Raw genomic sequence first — 19,419 nt, 5'->3', positions numbered from 1 at the left:
TCAACTACATTTTTCAACCCATGCAAGGTATCAAATCACAACCAAGTAATTGAAAAGGAAAAAACAAAACAACAGGACAAACAAAAATAGCAAATAACCAAGGTTTTGCCCAGGCTCTATTAAGAACAAAGTATTGACCTCAATTTGAGGGACTGGAATCCCACCCTGGAGTTTAGCAGTGACTCAGAAGAACAAAGCTTCACTTCAACAAAGTTTCACAGGGCACTTACTTTGTCTTGGATGCTGTGCTGGGAAAAGAGTAACAAAGAAGCAGTTTCTGGCTACAAATAGATAAGGACAGTCCTCTCCATCATTTAAACTGAACACTCAAAGTATATTTTATATAAACCATAGGTGTGACTTAAAAAGGAAGAGAGCATAGGAAAGAGATGAAAAGGCCACCCTTTGTGAGGACCCCTAGCTCCTTAGCTGTAGACTTTTTCACTCTTCCTGGAGCCCAGCTCTTAGAAACCTTTGGGCAGATTCTAGCTGCCTCCAGCTGTGTCCAGTCCGTCTGTGCCTTGCCTTTCTGCATTCCCATCATGCCTCTGCAAATCCCACTGAGCCTTAGATGTCACTGCTGCTCACCATTCATTCTTCTTGCCACTCCCCAGCAACTCCTGAGGCTAATCCACTTGTGTTCTGCAACAGTGGGCAGGCAGGGTCACCTCTCATCCACGCTGGAAGAGCCAGAGAGAAGAGCGTGGAGGTTACACATGCCAGTGTGACTGGTGTCTCTGTCCCCACATGCCTCAGGGCTGCCATGCCTTCATGTCACTGCCGTGGGCCAGGGTACAGGGAAGTCAGCTCAGCTCTCTGAGATGTCAAACATGGGGTAGAAATCCGAGCCCTTTCGGACTTTAAACCTATGGCCTGTTATAAAGTAGTAAGGAGCCAGGACCTTCCAGCTAACTTCATTCTTCTGGGTTTGAACTTTGTTTCTGCTTAGCTCAAATCACATTATACCTTTCTAGGAAAAGATGTCCAGGGATACTGCTACTGCTATTCATAACTGCAAAGATCTGATACTAATCCTCCAAATCCAACAGTAGGAGGCTGGCTAGGAACTGGTAGCTCATAAAAAATGTGAGTGTAAAAAAAAAAAAAAAATGTGAGTGTATGTCTCCTACCCTGGTGGGGCTTTCGATGACTACAACTTAACTATCCACGTGTGGAAATGTGGAGACAAAAACGTAGTGAGTGAAAACTTAGAACACAAAGTATGTAGATTCACACTGATGACTATGCACATAAATATTGACAAGGATCAGAAATGAACACGGGGATGCAACTAATTAGAGTTTCATGTTTACTGGGTAGTTTCTTTCTGTAAAGTAGAAAATAAAAATTTTAAAGGGATTGATTGATGCCAAAAATATCACAGCAACAAAAGAGAAACCATCTCTATGTAGCGAGGGTGTGTGTGTGGTGTGTTAACGGGTTGGGGTAGGTGTCCTGGGTTCTACCCTATCTAACTGGCCCCCGCCACCGACCCTATCCCGGGTTCAAGGAGACAAACATGACCCATAGAAGGATATGAATTTCTGACAGAGTGATCTAGATAAAAACCTGTTCTGCTTATCCTTATGCTGCTGTCCCGCCTTCCCTGCCCCCATCCGTTCCCTGAGACCTCAACTACACTTGATGGACTTTTTAAATAACCACACATCCTCTCATCCACCATAAGGTACCATCTACCAGGCTAAGGGATTTTTATTTTAAGGTGTTTCTGTTTTTGTTTTTGAGAGAGATGAGTTGTCAATATACTTGAATACACAGCTAAATTAAACCTGAACTTGGCAGTCTCTGGTTGTGCTGTTAGAAGAAGGCCTCTGTACTTCCCTCCAGCCTATATCAATGGCATGTTTTCCACATTAAACAGTGAAGAACTTGCAGACCAGATGGCAGAAATAGAGCTTTACCACATGCGGATGGTCAGACGGCACCCAGCTGACAGATCCTACCTATGACCGAGGCCCCCCTTCCCTGGTCTTTCTTTTCCCACCTTCAAAATTTTACCCAAAATTTTCTGTAGGAACATCTTCCCATCTTTAATACTGCAACTTTCCTCTCATTTAAATTGAAGCTCAGAGAGCAACTGTATCACCCAACCTTTCTCTGGCATGTCCACCACAGTCTCTAGAGGGGAAACATCACCCATCTCTGAAGAATACATTGGTGGGGGAATAAACGTTTAGCCATACAGTGGCTCTGTCACCCTCCTGCTGGAAGAGTCGTGTGAATTTTTCTAGATTTCATTGACTTTCTCCCCTGGGGCACTCTGCAGGAAGTTGGAAAATGTGTGTGGGCTGGTGAACTTTGGTTGGGCAGTGTATGTTCTTCAGGGTTCTCAGGGGTTCAGCCCCCAAGGTATTTGATCTTGATTTCTCGGCAATTGTTATGAGCAACTCCTAGAAGAATAAGACACCAGACTATTTTTGCTGAGCATTACAAAAGGTCTTGTTTCCTAAAATATCCCTCAGCATAAAAAAAAAAATTCATCAACAGCTGAAATAGCCCAAGTCATAAGAAAACCTGTTCAGAGGGTCCTTTAGCCCAATCATGACTTCAGGTTGCCTCTCCCCTGAGGCTGGTCTCTCTCCATCCAGCTGTGCTTTCTGGGGTTGCCTTATTGGGCTCCTGCCCCAATCATAGAGCCCGGGGTACAAATAGATAAGTTACAGCCACACGAAGCCACCGAACAGGCAGGAGATGCACATCTCCTTTTCTTCAAATCACTCCTCTGCCTTTGAGAAGAAAGCTCCTCCCAAAGACGAATCTGTCATCTAGGAGCAGATGGCCGGGCCTGGGTTCCCTTCTGCCTGCGGGATGCTGCCTGTGGATCCAGACTCCTTTCCCATTTTCCTGATTCTACAGAGCACTGAGCAGCTTTTCCTACTGAGACCAGTAGATAGCAATAGTTGAGAGCAAGCTGGCCCAGGAATATAGAAGGAAGAGATGTTAAGAAGGTTGCTTTCTAAGAATGTTGTCTTGAAAGCTTTCTTTTTTAAAAGGTATTTTTATCCTGCTGGGTAGAGAGACTGCAAATGAGCCCAATATTACAGCTGTGTCCTCTTCCAGGCAGACCTGAGCTTCTCCGTGGCCAGAAACAGCCCCAGAAGCCTTCCTGTGCACCTTGAACGTATGCCATTTTCCCGGGCTGAGCAGGTGACCAGCTGTGGGTGGGGCCATGCACGTCACCCAGCTCCATGGTAGGATGACAGCTTGACACGCAGGAGCCTCATCCCCCAGGGGTCCGCACACGAGGGGCCGAGCAGTGATGCACTTGACAGAATGCTCGTATTAGCCCAGAGAGTGGGCTAATTCACTCCACCTCCCCCCGGCCCCCCAGTAAAAAGGATTGTTTCTATTTAAACTTCTCCTGATCAAATCTCCATCCCTCTTTCCACAAATTTGGTCTCTGTAGCCAGGGGAACCAGTATCTGAACAAGCATGTAATTACAGTGATTAGTCAAGAAACCACCCAGACCTTTGGAAATGCCCGTGACCCTACTTGTCTGTTTGATACCTCAGCACATCCTAAGCAGAAACACTGTAGAAATTTTGTACTTCGACTTCACATGTCCAGATCAAAGTGAGCTCATTTCTCAGGACACTCAATTTTCATTTTCAAAAAAACAAACACAAAAACCAAAATAGAAAACCCCCCAAAACCAACATGAATTATGGGTTTACCACTGAGATAAGATTAATTATAGGTCATATGCTCAAGTGGCAATTGGCACTCTCTATTCAGAGGGAGTCTAGAGTTCCCAGGACACCAAGGATGATAGGAGTTACAGAGTCCTGGTGCCTGTAATGCAGTAAACACTGAACCTGGCCCTCTGCCACGGATTGGCACTAATTCAGCAGACACATACTGTCTGCCTACTATGTGCTAGGCTCTTGCAGACAAGGCAGGCTCAGTCCTGCCTTCATGAAGTTTATGGTACAAGGCCAAAATATGACTGGTAGGAAAACACCAACATGCAGAACAAGGGAGAGTCTGGTGCTGCTTCCTAGTGCTGCCACACAACCTGTTGTAAACCAAGATTTCCGCTGACTTGACGCAGCATGTTCAGATACCTTGCATTTTTAGCTTCCAAGTTGCCCTTGGGTTTTAAAGGTCTTCCTTTTGTTGCTATTGCACGGCTTCTGTCACAGGACCCTGGATTTTCACTGCTTCTGGCTCATGTCTTCACAGTGCAAAATGGTGGCTTGTATTTGTACCTGTCGAAGGGACCGTTGAGTTCTCTGAGGGTCATAAGCCATGGGACTCCTACTCGCCTTTCAAACAAAATAGAGACTTCATGATCTGAACAGAGAGAGTAGAGAAAATCTTGGTTTTTGGACATAAGGGATAGAAATGAACTCCGCTATCACAGCCATCTCCTTATCCAAAGAGTGCCTTGTATGAGACAGTTTAATTTTTTGGAGAGGAATTAAATAGGCTATAATCCTCAGGGCCATTGGGGCCAGTTACCATGAGAAAGGAAAAGGGTCTCCATCCAGAACTTTCCCTGGGGGAGGATAGCTTCGAGCTTCTCACCACACAGGGTGTAAAATTTAGAGGATTAGCCATTTGTGCTGGGGTTGAGATCACTCCAGAGGCTGGGCAAAAGTACAAAGGATTATTTATTTTGACTTTAATAAAAAGAAGTAGATCTGGCATAGATAGGCATAAATAGCCCTGCTGTAGTGAACACGAACAGGAAAGCCTAGACTAATTACCTTCATTTTTAACAGTCCTTGTGTGTCCACAATCCATGGCTCTCCTGTTGCACAGTTCTGCACTGGAATCCCAGACCCATTACTTACTGGCTGTGTGACTTTGGGCAGATTGCTTAACCTCTCTGAGCTTCACTTTCCCCATGTGTAAAAGCAGACCCTTAAAATTCCTGCTTCCTAAAGGTTGTTGTGGAAATTAAATAAACGTATGACAAACACTTAACTCAGTGTCTAGCACGTGGAAAGCATCAATAAATGACAGTGAGTTGATGGCCACTAAGCCACCACATATATGCAACCCATTCTGCTTTTCTACTCCTCACCCCAGTCCGAGAAACTGGGGCCCACAAGGCTAAGTGATTCGTAGCCCACAGCACAAGTGAGCCACTTGAGCCAGAAGCTACAGCCACCAACCCCTTCCATAGGCCCTCACTGGTTCTTGCTTGTTCCTCTCAATCAGTGGCTTGGAGTCACTGGGAAACTTGTAAACAGCAGATTCCTGGGCTGCTCTCTCGGAGATTCTAATAAAGAGATCCAATGCAGTGGGTGCTGCATTGTTAACAAGTACCCCAGGTTACTAGGGGCAAGTGGGCCACTGAGCATGCCCAGTGCATCGCCACCCTGCCCCTTCGCTCCCTCTAATCATCCTGTATCCTCCAGGCGTGGCTTAAGTTTCCATCCACCCCCGCCATGTAGCTTTCTCTCACCACCCCAGCCCAAGATGATCTCTCTCTACTCATTTGTCATTCCTCACTGATTTTCAAGTATCATTAGTTATCCTTTTATGTCTAGTTGCTTTGCATCCCCCTGGAAGCAGGGGCCATGGCTCATACATTCTGTACTCAAATACTTGCTGACCCGTGTGTGCACTGCACAGCTCCCAGCACAGAGGGTCTATTTCAGGTTTCCCAGGCATGGGACCCAGGGAACCACAGCTGCCATGCTGGCAGGTGTAAGCCTCAGGTGGGGCTCTACTCTTTCTTCCCAATCTCAGGGGGCTGCCCCTCCTCCCTCCTCACCCATTAGTAAGATCTGCATCTCGGGGGCCGAGGGAGGACTGTCAGAACAATAATTTTAATGAACTCTGGATTGGAAAAGACTGACATGTCTAGGATTAAAGAAGAGCCCAGGTTGTGCTTTTAGACTTTGGAACAAGTACCAGCAGGCATGCCCGTCAAAGGTCTGTGTTCCAAACATTCATTTGTGAGTTGTTTGTTTGGAACTTGCAATATATTTTCTACCTACAGAAAGAAATGTTGTAAACGGTGGTTAATTTCCTAATCTAGTTTACAAAATCCTAGTTTAACCATAAAATACAAAAACACCTAAAATGCAAGCTGTAGAACACAGCATTGTTAAGTACTACAAAAGGGGGTGGGAGGTGACAAACTGATTAGAAGTTGTTTATTTTAACATTCTTCCTGGTTCCTGAGGAAAATTAAATTTAAGGAGAGAAGGATAAAGAGGTAGAGAAGCTTGTGTATAGAATCTGTGGAGGTGCCTTTAGAAGTTGAGGACACAGATCCCTTATTACATTTAACTACACAATTTACAACTATTTGCAGAAAACAAAACTGCCTTCACTGTTTCAACATGGACAAGGCCAGGAAAGAGGCTTGGGAAACTCGAACAGGTGATGTGTTAGATTAGGCAGAATGAGGAGTACTGGGCTTCCTTCGTGGCACAGTCGTTAAGAATCTGCCTGCCAACGCAGGGGACAAGGGTTTGAAACCTGGTTTGGGAAGATCCCACATGCCACGGAGCAGCTAAGTCCGTGCGCCACAACTACTGAGCCTGCGCTCTAGAGCCCGCGAGACACAACTACTGAAGCCTGCACAACTAGAACCTGTGCTCTGCAACAGGAGAAGCCACCGCAATGAGAAGCCTGCGCACCACAACGAAGAGTAGCCCCTGCTCGCCACAACTAGAGAAAGCCCACACAGCAATGAAGACCCAACGCAGCCAAAAAATAATCATTAGAAAAAAGTTAGTTTCCTTAAAAAAAAAAAAGAAGAAAAAAAAGAACGAGGAGTATCACTTACACCTTCTAAATACTCTTTTCTTGTTATAATGCAATTTATGCAATAAATAGAAATCAAGATTTAAAAAAACATGGGAGCACTTCCAAACACAGATTTTTCTTTTCCTTAACACAGGTATATTACTAAGACTACTTTTGTGTGAAACAGACATGATTAGACCCACAAAGAAAGCCGAGAGAGGGAGAGACAGGAGACAGAGAAAACCAGCCCCAGGGAGAGGGTGTTATGAAATGAGGGCAGATTTACCTGTGGCAGCTGGTAGAAGAGAGAAGGGGAGGAGAAAGGGATTCGAAGTGGAATTAGATACAATGTGAGTGAAGAGGAAAGGAAGGGGGAACCGGGCCCATTTCTCTGGGTGGGGCAGGGAGGGGGAGAACTAAATGAGAAGAGAGATGGGGTCCAGCAGCAGAGCAGGGTGGGGGATGGGGGCCGCCTCTGCAGCCACAAGCTGTTTGTGACTTGGGTAACGTTGCTCAAAGGTGCCTATGCTCGTAGGTCAAGTTCTGAAATGTGCTTTACAATGTGTCACACACACATGGTTTGGGAACATTCATGAAAAATCAGTTCATCATTACACAGAATTGATCTAATTCTCAGATGCACTGACATGAGGGCAAGAGGTAATTTCCCATCTCTAGGATCTGATGGTCTCAAAAAGTAACCCTCTGAGGGCTTCCCTGGTGGCGCAGTGGTTGAGAGTCTGCCTGCCAATGCAGGGGACACGGGTTCGAGCCCTGGTCTGGGAGGATCCCACATGCCGCGGAGCAACTAGGCCCGTGGGCCACAGCTACTGAGCCTGCGCGTCTGGAGCCTGTGCTCCGCAACAAGAGAGGCCGCGATAGTGAGAGGCCCGTGCACCACGATAAAGAGTGGCCCCCGCTCGCTGCAACTAGATGAAAGTCCTCGCACAGAAACGAAGACCCACCACAGCCAAAAATAAATAAATTAATTAATTAAAAAAAAAAAAGTAACCCTCTGAGCTAAAATGGACATCACTGAGATAGTGAGGGAAATCTGAATATGGGCTGTATATTTTATAAAATATTTTATCAATGTTAAGTTTTCCAAATGTGATAATTATGGGGCTCTGGTTATGTAGGAGGATGTCCTTGTTCTTAGGAGACACGAGCTAAAGTATCCAGGGGTGAAGTATTTGGATATCTGCAAATTCTCACAGGTTCAACAACAAAATTATATATATGTACATATATATAGTATAATTATTACATTAGTTATATCATATTATACATAATGTATCAAGTTATATATATGTTAACATGTGTAAAAATTAGATATGTGTCTAATTAGAGAGAAAGCTCAGGCCCAAATGTGGCAAAATGTTAACAACCGGTGAAGGTTCACTGGGCCACTTCGCCAACTTTTCAGTTGAAATATTTCAAAATTAAAAACTGGGAGGAGATGGGATCGGGCGCATTCAGGGTGGTATGGTCGTGGGGTGGGATAGGGAGGGTGGGAGGGAGACACAAGAGGGAGGAGATATGGGGTTATATGTATATATATATAGCGATTCACATTGTTACACAGCAGAAACTAACACACCATTGTAAAGCAATTATACTCCAAAAAAGATGTAACAAGAAAACTTACGATTACCAGGGGGTAAAGGAGGGAGGGATAAATTGGGAGATTGGGATTGACATATACACACTACTATATATAAAAGACATAACTAATAAGGACCTACGGTAGAGCACAGGGAACTCTACTCAATACTCTGTAATGGCCTACATGGGAAAAGAAGCTAAAAAAAAAAAAAGACTGGTTATATGTGTATGTATAACTGATTCACTTTGCTGTACACCTGAAACTAACACAACATTGTAAGTCAGCTATACTCCAATAAAAATTTTCTTTAAATCATAAAACAAAAAAATTGGGGGGAGAAAAATAATTCTAGCCCTCAGACGAGCTGGGAAACGTCCAGTCAGTCAAACCTCCCTGCTGCCTGGAATAGCATATCTCCTCTCTCCCCGTCTCTTCCCTCCCCTTTCCTTCCTGCCCCAGCTCCTCTCCTCTGAAACAAGGGAGAGACCCAGCTAATTTAGCGTTTAAAACAACACACCCAGCGGAGAGAAAAAAAACAGATGCGCAGGAGACTCAAGTTCGAGGCCTGGCCTGGAACTCGGGGCTGTGGGCGAACTTCAACAAGCCACGGAGGACTCGGACCGGCTCCCCAGAGAGGCCCCTTCCAGCTCTGCCCTCCCCTAATTCTAGGGAATCCCTTAGTTAGAGGGAAAAAAATCAGTTTATCTTATTTTCGTGCAGCAGCTCCATAGCAAAGGAAATACCATCTTCTTTCTCCTTGAGTATGCCCCAAAAGACCACACGACAACACAAGAAGGGAAAGGCCCACTGACTGGCTCCCTCTCACTGAGCCCACCTACCAGGCTCCAGCTCTGGATTTGCCCAGGGCACACAGGTGGCTCTCCTACATCTGCCACCAGCCTCGTCACAGATCCTACCTCTTCCCTTTCTACCTCAAATAATGACATGAAGAACTGGACCTCAGGATTCCAGGAGACCTTCCAGTGCCAGACCCCAGGCACTGGCAAGTGGCATGGGGACCCTGGCAGTCGAGCTGGCCCTGGGACACCACCTCCGTGTCTCCACGTTGCTGGGGTTCATCCCTCACTTTGCAGTCCAGGAGTTTTGGGGGTTAATGGAGAGCTATCCTGTCCTGGCTTTTAGAAAGCCTAGGGCTTACAGTACCCACTATCAAGTGCCCTTGGTCCCGGGCTGGGGTGGCAGCAAGGGAGCTGCTACCAGGTTCCAGGGGAGCCAAAGGAAAGAGGAAAATAAGGCAGCCTGACTGCCTCTGCTTGCACAGGCCTTATCTCCACTCGTTTCGTCACCCCATTAGACACCTGGCTGGCAAAACACTTGGTTTACAAAAATGTTGACGTTCAGTAAGTGAGCCTTCATCTTCCCAGGTGCTGACAGCTGACAAAGGTCAGGCAGGAGGAAGTGCCCCCTGCACACAGCCTTTACTCAGAGATCATTCCTGCATGTGGACCCACGTCAGTTCGCTGAGCTCTGCCTAGAAATGGGGGGCTGTGCTGGCCGACGTTGGGTCTCATGCCCACCCTAGAAAAGCAGGTCACCCTCTGACCAGGGGAAGTCATTTATGCCAGGGTTCTTTAAAATGCTAAGTTTCATCTATTTTCCACCTGGGTCTATTTTCCATCTTTCCCTCCTAGAAAGATGGCAGTTCCCTTTCCTTAGGGTGCTATTTGGCCCAGTTAAACCCAGAAATGGGATTCCCCACAGGAGCAGGTGAGTCGGTATCACTTGCCTGAGGAACAGAGAGACGGGACGCTTTATCAGACCTTTGACTCCACTCCCAAGCCTGTCCCGTGGAACACCACCAACCTCAGTGGAGTGCAGCCCACTGGCAACAGCTCAGTGACTGCAAAGCAAACCAGCCCAGCCCAAATCTCTACCGTCTGGGGGCCATTTCTCCTGCCCCACACCCTGGGCAGTTTGCAAAGGGGATTCGAGGAGTCTAGGAACTCAGGTCCCTGTCAGCTGGACAGGGTTGAGGTGTAGGACTTAACTTGTGCATGTCAGTGCGCAAAGCCCCTGCCTTAGAGGGAAAGCCGGGGGTCCTCAGAGGACCCTAATCTGATGGAAACATCTGGGTAGAGAGTCCTGGCCCCCAGGCATTTTGCACCATCACTTCAACTCGTGTTTGCTTAAAGCAGAGAGGCTAGGCTCACAGTCACAAAGTGAGTGGAGGGGACGCGGACATCATGTTAGGCAGGGCCCCCCAGCCCTCGCTTAGAGCTGAGGACCTCGAGACCCAGAGGAGCTGATCTGTGACGGGGAATAATTAAGGTCTGAGGTACCTTCTTAAACTGACAGAAACATGACTGCATAATTTTCCCTTTGGCCATCCAAGCATCTTTAAAAAGTCAAGTCATGACCATATCCTGTTGATTCATTAAAGCCAAATTAAAATTAAACTTCTTCAGGCAACGCTGCCTTTGTTCTCCCAAATTATACCATTCGAGGAGTATGAAGGAGAAGAACTGCCATTTACTGGCTTAATGTCTGGAATTACCTGCATTTCTCTTTGGAGGGGGACACATCCAGGATGTTTCTGCAAGCCTGCCATAAGAGACAACACCCTCCAGCCAAGCACCCCATTCCACGGTCACCTCACCCATTTGTGACTCTTTGACATGCCTCTCCGAGTTTCATCAAAATGCTCAGACAACTCTAAGAATTCCCCAAAGAGGAATTTCTGAGGTTTTGCTGATTCCATTAAAACTGCAATGTTATTCCGTCCCCACCGCCCACCCCTAGTATAAATATTTTTAAGCAAGGAGACAAAAGAGATGGGTTTGAATATCTGTGCTGGTGTCACATCTCTGAAATGTCCTAGATGGATCACCCGAGTGTTGAGGGGACTTTTGATTAATCGTGAAGCAGTTGCAAGTAACCTGCTCTTACTCAGGTTCAGTGAAAAAAAAGGAAAACCCGTGCCCAAAACAGCTTGCACAAACCCCATAAGAACCTGCATCTCATCCACGCTGGAAGCGGCCACCCCAACCCGAGTCTGTGGTAGGAAAATCTGAACCTTTGAGCACCAGTGGCTTCACACAAAAGCGAGCAATGGGACAGAGTCAAAGCTGTGTGTTTCCCTCCACTCCCCAAACCCAAACAGCCATGTGCCATAGCGCCCTCCACTTCATTAAACACAAATCCCAACGTTGTTTTCTTAGACATTTTTCCTATGTAACTGAAGGCAAAACACATTAAATATTTGATCTCTTCTTACTCTGATGAGAGCTAGCAGGCTCATAAATAATCCATTGACCTGGTTCGTTTTTCTGGACAAAACTGATCATAAAAATACATACACACAAGCCTTTGTAATGTCTGACTCTTAGAAATTCCACCCCTCTGAAATTCTTTAGAACCCCAACTGAAAAAGAAATTCATTATGCAGAAGACCCAGGGCAAAAAGAGATGTTCCTTAGTGTTCTTTAGCCCCAGAGATCCTTTTCAAAAGCAAATTTGAATACACACATTTTTCAAGCAACTGACGGTTACACACTTCAACCACGTAAAACAGCTCGCTGGAGTTTTGGGTTTCACATAAATTCTGAATGACTGAGCATGCATCGGCTCTGCCAGGGAAAACTACCCAAGGGCACGGAGACTCGTCCCACTTATGTGTCATTCAGAGATTTCTCTAGATATTTGGGCATTTGCATCCACCAGGACTCTCCCCCCAGAGATGCCTGCACACAGCCCCTGCACGCGATGGCCGTCAGTGAAGAGCAAACAGAAGCCATGGGTTGAAAGTAAAGCAACTTTTCCTCCCGACCGCAGGACCGTCCTGAAGGACTTTCCTGGGCTACTCGAAGCCGGGCAGCCGGGGACGAAGGAGCGCTCCGAGCCGGTCGCCCGCCCGCGTCCCCTTGTCCCCGCTGCCGATTCCGCGCGCGCCCACCCTGCCCAGAGCCCCCGCGCCGGTGCCCGGAAAGGTCGGGCGGGATGAAGTTCGGGAGAGAAGTGGGCATTAGAAGCCGGGAGGAAAGCGGACCCACCTGCCGGGAGTCCGCGGAGGCTGGTCCGGAGCTTCCGAGGCGGGCGACCCTCGCGCCCTCGAGGCACCGGGGCGTCGCTGCCTGTGCCGACGCCGTCGCCCGCGCGGCCGTATTTGTACTCTCGGCCCCTCACATGGTCTGATCTCTAGATAACCGCCGCCAAAGAGCTCTTAAAGAATTTGTGCGTCACTTTTGAGCTGCAGAAACTTTACGTTTCCCCGCGGCTGCGGCTCTGCGTTCCTCCTGGGGAGGGGGAAGGATAGGGGATGGGGGGGTGGGCGCGCTCACCGGGGAGGGGCCGCTGGGGGTGGGAGTGGAGGGGGAGCCGGGGCCCGGGGAGGTGAAGGACCCCTTCCCCGCAACATACACACTGACACACACACACACGCACACTCGCACACACGCTCCCCGGAAGGGGCAGCGCCCTGGGAAGAGAGGGAGCCGGGGGCGGTGAGGGGCGGGCAGCAGGCCGAGAGGAGCTAAGAATCCTGACCCTCGTGTTCGTTAAGCTTGCGGGGGAGGAGCTGCTCCACAACCCACAGGTGTAGTTCCTCCCCCAGCAAATTGCTCCCAAATTTTTATTTAGTTTTCGGCTCAATGTCACTTTCTCAGAAGGATCTCTCTTGACCACTGACACCCCCCCATCACCCTCACCCCGCATCCTGCCCTATTTTCCTTCCTGGGACTTAGCCCCTGGCTCTCCGTCCGGCTCCACCGCTGGGAGGTGAGCGCAGCCAGAAGGGACCTTGTTTAATTCCTCGCCCTCCCCGGTGCCTCCAATAAAGCCCAGCCTAATGGCTCACAGTAAATACTTGCAGAAGGAATGAACGAATGACGAATTCTTTCCCATTTTGTTAACCAGCTACAGTTAAAAGCAATATCAGAACAGTGGGTGGTGATCTGGAAAACGTAGTATATGCCGGTGGTGTTGGGCGAGTGGGCGAATTGTTAACAATATTTTAATTATCTGAAGAGGGTCAATAGGAGCCTATTGTGTTGAGCCATGTGAATACATTGCTTCGATATTTTAAAAATTAAGTTTAAAAGTGAACTTAATGTCATTATATTTTCAGTAAAATTATTTTTTACATTTGAAAAGAACAGCTGCAGTACTTGCTCTGTGATGTCCCTGAAGCTGAGATGGAAGGGTGAGGGCTGACCCACCTACTTTTCCCTAGAGGAGGCCAGGGTCCCAGCCAAGTAGAAGGCAGAACAGAAACAACAATTGCAAGTTTGCAGCCCCTGTACTTGGACGGAACGGAACCCAGAAAGCTGAGCTGGCAGCCAGCTGAGTTGAGCTTAAGTCTGCAGGGACTGACTTGGAAAAACTCCGTTCCCGGGCGTGGGCGGTGCCCCAACCCGGGAGGAATCAGTGTGAGGTTTTGGCGCCACCTAGACGTCAGGGTGGCGATTGCAAGGAAAGCGGGACGGGCTTCATAGAGCACCGGGGCTGCTCTGGTGAGCTGGCTGGCGATTCCCCGGGCAATCTTGGGCATTGCACCCCGTGGCCAAATCCCGGGATGACAGGGTCCACATTAGGCAGCGCCTCCCTTCAGATGAACACAATGTGTGAGCACTGTGTGAACAGGGACTACGCAAGTGTAAGGTGTGGTTCTGAGGAGGGGACTGGGGGCAGTGGGTGACTCCAGCCCTTGGCTAAGGCTCTTGTCTCTCCACCCAGTCTGTCCTCCACGTTGGGTCAACGTGACTTCTTTTTTTAAGATTTTTTTTTTTTGATGTGGACCATTTTTAAAGTCTTTATTGAACTTGTTACAATATTGCTTCTATGTTTTGGTTTTTTGGCGACGCAGCATGTGGGATCTCAGCTCCCCGGCCAGGGATCAAACCCACATCCCCTGCAGTGGAAGGTGAAGTCTTGACCACTGGACCGCCAGGGAAGCCCCCTCAACATGACTTTTTAACACCATTCCAGAGTCTCATGAACTTGCTGAACACTCCTGGCCTCCTTTCGAGGACCTAATACCCATTCCTGCCCAGCCACCCCGGCCCCTCTCAGAACTGCTGTTTTTGCGGGGGGGCGGGGCAGTGCTGGCCTAGAGAGTGGGACTCCCGCAGACCTGGGTTAAATTCCAGCTCTGCCCCTGTGCTGTCCGTGGGGGTTTGTTCCCACACAAGGTGAATCCCTTCATCTCAGCCAGTGCGGCCTTCAGCTCCTTTGTGTGTAAAATAGGGATCACAAGGATGGTGGGCACCTCCTAGCCGCAGGGAGGGAAGGGGCTGGTGTGTGCAGTAACACCAGGGCCCTCTCCGCCCAGGGAAACCCCACCCTCCCTCCCTCCTCGGCCTTGGACCACCCCAGGCCAGTCTTCTCCCCACTCGCTCCCTGGCTGAGGGGTGGCATCAGAAAAAGACATTGGGATTTACCCAGACTGGACCTTTCCCTTATTCCTCACGCCTCCCTGGCACAGTCCACACAGAACTATTGCAGGCGGTCCATCCTCTCTCTACACGTGTGCTGTCGCTTCTTCTTGTCCCTGTGGGTGTCATCCCACAGAGACCAGTTGGCCTCAGCTGCCCCCCTTCCCCTCAACAAATCCAGCCTCTCTCCTCCCTAAAGCGAAGTCTTCCCTGTCTTGCTTCCCATGCTCGTTGCCACATCTGCCCTGTCTTTCTCCAGCATCCGGACTCCCTCCCTGGTGGAGCTCCTTAGTTCCGGCACCTGGTCCCACTGCCGGGGGGCAGGGGGGGGCTCCACTCGACCGCCCTTCCTCGCCTCCCGATTGGGGTGAGTGGACAGACATTATCCACTGCCCAAGAGAGGGCAGCCCTGTACCCTTCCCAGCTGTCCGCCTCCATCAAAGCTTCTTCCCGGCTGAGCACCTGCTCCACGCCAGGCCCCGAGGAGGACACACCCTCTGACCTTGGGGGTCAGGGAGAAGGGCTGTGCTGAGCATGGAAGGCATTTGGGAGCCCTGAGCGGGAGAGGCGTTGACGAAAGCAGTGTTCCCAGGGAGCACTGACATGGGCTAGAGGAAGCAGACGGGTTCCTTAGACCGTGAGTGCAGTTGTGAAGCAGGTGTGAGGCAGGCAGGCACCAGCACACACAGGGAAGAGACGGGAGTCAGACACCGAAGGAGAACCTGTGGGGCTCGGAGGCTGGTGTCTGGGGAAAACAGTGCATCTGTCAATGATGCCGTGAACCTGGGCAATCATGGTTCAGCAGGACTTTTTTGCTCCACTAGCTCTAGATCAGAAATAGCAGGGCCTCCAGCCTGCTATGAGGCTGCAGAATAAAGTCTCGCTTTGAGAGGTAAAGAGCACGTTTAAGTATTTCCAACCTCTCCCCAGCTCTCTCTCCCTCACCACACACAGACACCGCCACCAAGGAGACCCACTTCCTGCGCGTCTCAAGGCCCAGCAACTGTTCCCCTGTGGAGCCAGGCTGGGACACACGGTGTAAATCACAATAATGGAAGACAAGGCCCACCCACCCCTTCTTGTGGGCTCTTTCTCAGTACTCCAGTCTTTAGAGTGTCTCACAGGACCCCCTTGTTTCTCCTGGGACGTGGCATAGTTTTGGTGATGGGGTCCACGGTCAACCATGCGAGGGGTACAGCACCTCCAGGGCAGGATTCGCTGCCACTGTGAACCCTGGGCTCATGCCCACAGAGATCTACGTAGGAGCCCCCCGCGGAAGGCTGTGTCTGATCCATGAAGCAAGGCCAAGGGGAGGAGACGAAAAGCCCTTTCAGGAGCGCCAGGAACTTGACATGCAGTGGGGGTGGGAGAGTAATGCCCCGAGGAAGGCAGAGAACATTTGGAAGTAGATGACTTGTGTCTTTGGTCACCTTTTCCTGGCCCCCTCTCTCCCATTTCTTATGAGCCTACTGCCTTTGCTAAACAAACCCTGTTCCCCCAGATTTTACAGGTATTGTGACTTCCCCGTGCTCTTTCTATGATATTTTTGAACCAAGGTTTTTGGTTTTTACTTCCTTGCTACAGGATTCCCTCCCCTGACTCTGAACACCTTAGCTAGGGCCACATTCTGGAAGGCAGCTGTTTTTACTTTCCACCTTGGCTGAGAAGTCGCAGCCGGGAGAAGCACAGAGTACCAGGGCGGGACGCCAGCCCTGTGCACGCACAGACCTGTGAGAGCCCTCAGATGTCTCCTAAATGCCCACCTCCTCCGCTAGGCTCTGAGTTCCCAAGGGAAGGGGCTCTGCCTCTCTCCACGTCTCAACACCCAGCACTGTGTCTGCATACAGCAGGCCCCATAAACGAGAACTGGCAATGAACGACTAGGAAAATGCCTTTCACTCTTAGCAGACTTGAAGTGTCCTAAGAACCAGTGCCCTTGGCGCTGGTGAGTAAACCGTGGCATATCTGACAATGGAGAAACAGCTAGCAGTGGAAGGAGTGAGGCAGTTTTCTCTGCGTATTGAAATCGCTTTAAGTATGTAGAAGAAACTGGGAATCGTAAGTGCCTTGGAGGGAAGGGACTTTAAAAGTAGAAGGGAACCCTGGTTTTTCACGGTATTCCCTTCTGTATTACTCAAATATTTGCCATGTGTAGGTAATATTTTTATAAAACCTTTTCAGAAAGGCAACATTTTAAAACATTTATAAAAGTTCTTTTTAAAAAAAAAAGGAAGGAAGAAAGAAAAAAAAGAGAGGGGAAAGAAAGAACACAGGAAGATGTTCTAAGGGCCCCGAGCTTGTGGCAAAGCAGGGGAAAAGCCTGGAAGATTCTCAGCTCCACTTCCCGCAGCGCAGACATGTTTCCTTCCCAAACGGGGCCAAATTACTCAGGACCACTGTAATTTTCTTTTGTTCCCTCAGGAAGGAGGCAAATATTTTCTCTAATTTTCTAACCAGGATGCTGTGAGCCAAGAGGTGACATCCAGGGCTTTGCTCGGGATCCGATCAAGAGGGACAGGACTACTTTTAGAACCAGGTCCTCTGCTTCCAGCCCCCGAAGTCATTCCTCTCCCCTCCGTCCCACTCCCAGCTTTCTTGGCCTGCTCAAGATTACACTCACCCTCTCTTTAGCTCTTCTTCTCCTCCAGGAACTTCAAGATAACTTGGGCCTCTGCATATAGGGAGATTTTCCCTTAGTCTCTTCTTGGAAAACTGATCACCCTCATCCTTGATGTCTGTGGTCACTGTGGTCAGAAGTTAGTTTAAAACCGGTCAGCTTTTCTTTTCCTTCTCCAACTTCAAGCTCTTTCCTAACAATTATGGTATTTACTGGAAAACTTCAGACAAGTCATCTGCTTTTGCAACCGGCTCGTGTATACACATCTTATTTTCCCAACTACACGGCACGTTTCTGGAGAGCAGGGAATTGCTTTAAGCCCCAGAGGGCCTCACACAATGGACACACTGGAGAAGCTCTGTGAGAACTGGTTATTACCAACGGCTCCCACTTACTGAGCCTCTATCTCCCAGGCATATTACCTGCAGCCTCTTTTGTTCTTTTCTACCACATATGGGTAATATGCAGTCTTTTCAACCCTTTGGCTATATTTTGCTGTAAGTGTTATTTAAAATATAGTTCTTTTCAAGCTGTGGCTTTTCCTATTTAATACATTTCAAAATGCTTTTCAATAAAGATGGTATGGAGACTGAGGCTCAGAGAGGTTTGGTGACTTGTCCCTGCTTACATGGCTCCAGGCAGATCAGCCAAGCCGTCTGCCTGAGTCCAAAGTCGCTGGGATACTCACTCTGCTGGGTTGATTTGAAGAAAGAAAGGTGCAAGCAGTGAAAAAAGTGGAGTAAACTTTTGAGGGTTTCCCCCTCTCTTCTACTCCCCTTATGCCCGTCACCAGGAAAGCTAGACCTTTCTGTTAAGCACTGAAATATGACGATCCATGGGGGCTTTGTTCTCATTCTAATTGTCCCTACTCAGCAAGTTATCGGGAAGCCCACTTCGGATCTATGTATAAACTTTTTTTTTTCCTTTGGCTGCGCTGGGTCTTCATTGCTGCGCGAGGGCTTTTCTCTAGTTGTGGCGAGCGGGGGCTACTCTTCGTTGCGGTGTGCAGGCTTCTCATTGCAGTGGCTTCTCTTGTCGCAGAGCACGAGCTCTAGGCATGCGGGCTTCAGTAGTTGTGGCTCACGGGCTCTAGAGCACAGGCTCAGTAGTTGTGGCACACGGGCTTAATTGCTCCGCAGCATGTGGGATCTTCCCGGACCAGGGCTCAAACCCGTGTCCCCTGCATTGGCAGGCGGATTTTTAACCACTGCACCACCAGGGAAGTCCCTATGTAGAAACTTTTAATTGAGTATAGCTGTCAGAATTTAGGGCATTTTCAATCAGGCAGCCAACCGTATTTACGGTGAACCAGGCTTGTGAATGCAGTGGCAAGCAAGACAAAGCCCCCGCCCTTGGGGAGCCGACAGGGAGTATTGACTTTGGGGAAAACAGAAGTAAACATACAAATAAACAAGAATTTCAACAAGGCGGAGGGCGGTTGGTTGGAACAGAAGGGAAGGGAGGCAGCTGAGTCCCGAGAGGCGGATCAGGGCCACAAGGGAGGAGGCTGTGCGCTCCTGTCACTGAATGTGTCCAAGGAGAACTTAAAGGGTTCCTTATCCATCTTGGGGCAGTGTGGACGAGATAACGTATAAGGGCCCTCCCAGGTAGGAGCACACTCTGGTACTTTCCACCGTGTACCCACCCTGCCTCAGCTGCTCCATTCTTCTGCAAAGCAGATAATTTTAAAAAAATAAAACAAAAAACTGTCTTAGGATAGCCTGAGAGATGGTTCCAGAGCCCATTCCATCCACTTCAAGAGGAGCTACTAGAGCTTTTGCAAGAGAGAGAGAGCAGGGAGCATTCAAACCGTACCAAGAAAGACGAATGCAGAAGGGCTTCCCATCTTCACACGATCCTGTTCCCAAGTGACTGCAGCTTCTATGAATCAGACATTCCCTCCCTCTCTTCCTTTCCCTTTGTGGTAATGTGTAAAGGGCTTGGATTTTGAAAAGGAAAACAAAGCAAAACAAAACAACTCTGGCCAACTGATTCCTAGTTTTCAATCATATTGTGTCACAGACCCCAAGGAAGAATAGTCGTCTTCATAAGAAGCAAGACTGGCTCTGAACAAGTT

The 19,419-nt window shown here is 48.7% G+C and overlaps 1 protein-coding gene across 1 annotated transcript in view; it reads right to left on the bottom strand.

Annotated features, from left to right (window-relative positions):
• The window catches only part of SLC6A4 (solute carrier family 6 member 4), a 35,163-nt gene extending 22,410 nt beyond the window's left edge, over positions 1-12,753 (bottom strand). Inside the window, exon 1 of the mRNA XM_029212701.1 lies at positions 12,347-12,753. The gene's annotated coding sequence lies outside the window, so the exon portion shown is untranslated. The remainder of the gene's footprint in view (positions 1-12,346) is intronic.
• Between the last annotated feature and the right edge of the window lie 6,666 nt (positions 12,754-19,419).

This window comes from Monodon monoceros, unplaced genomic scaffold (genome assembly GCF_005190385.1).
Source record: "Monodon monoceros isolate NGI ecotype Baffin Bay Population unplaced genomic scaffold, NGI_Narwhal_1 Super_Scaffold_9, whole genome shotgun sequence".
In the NCBI taxonomy this organism is placed as follows: Eukaryota; Metazoa; Chordata; class Mammalia; order Artiodactyla; family Monodontidae; genus Monodon; species Monodon monoceros.
The sequence above is the reverse complement of the archived record's forward strand: the minus strand, read 5'-3'. Positions and strand labels throughout refer to the sequence as shown.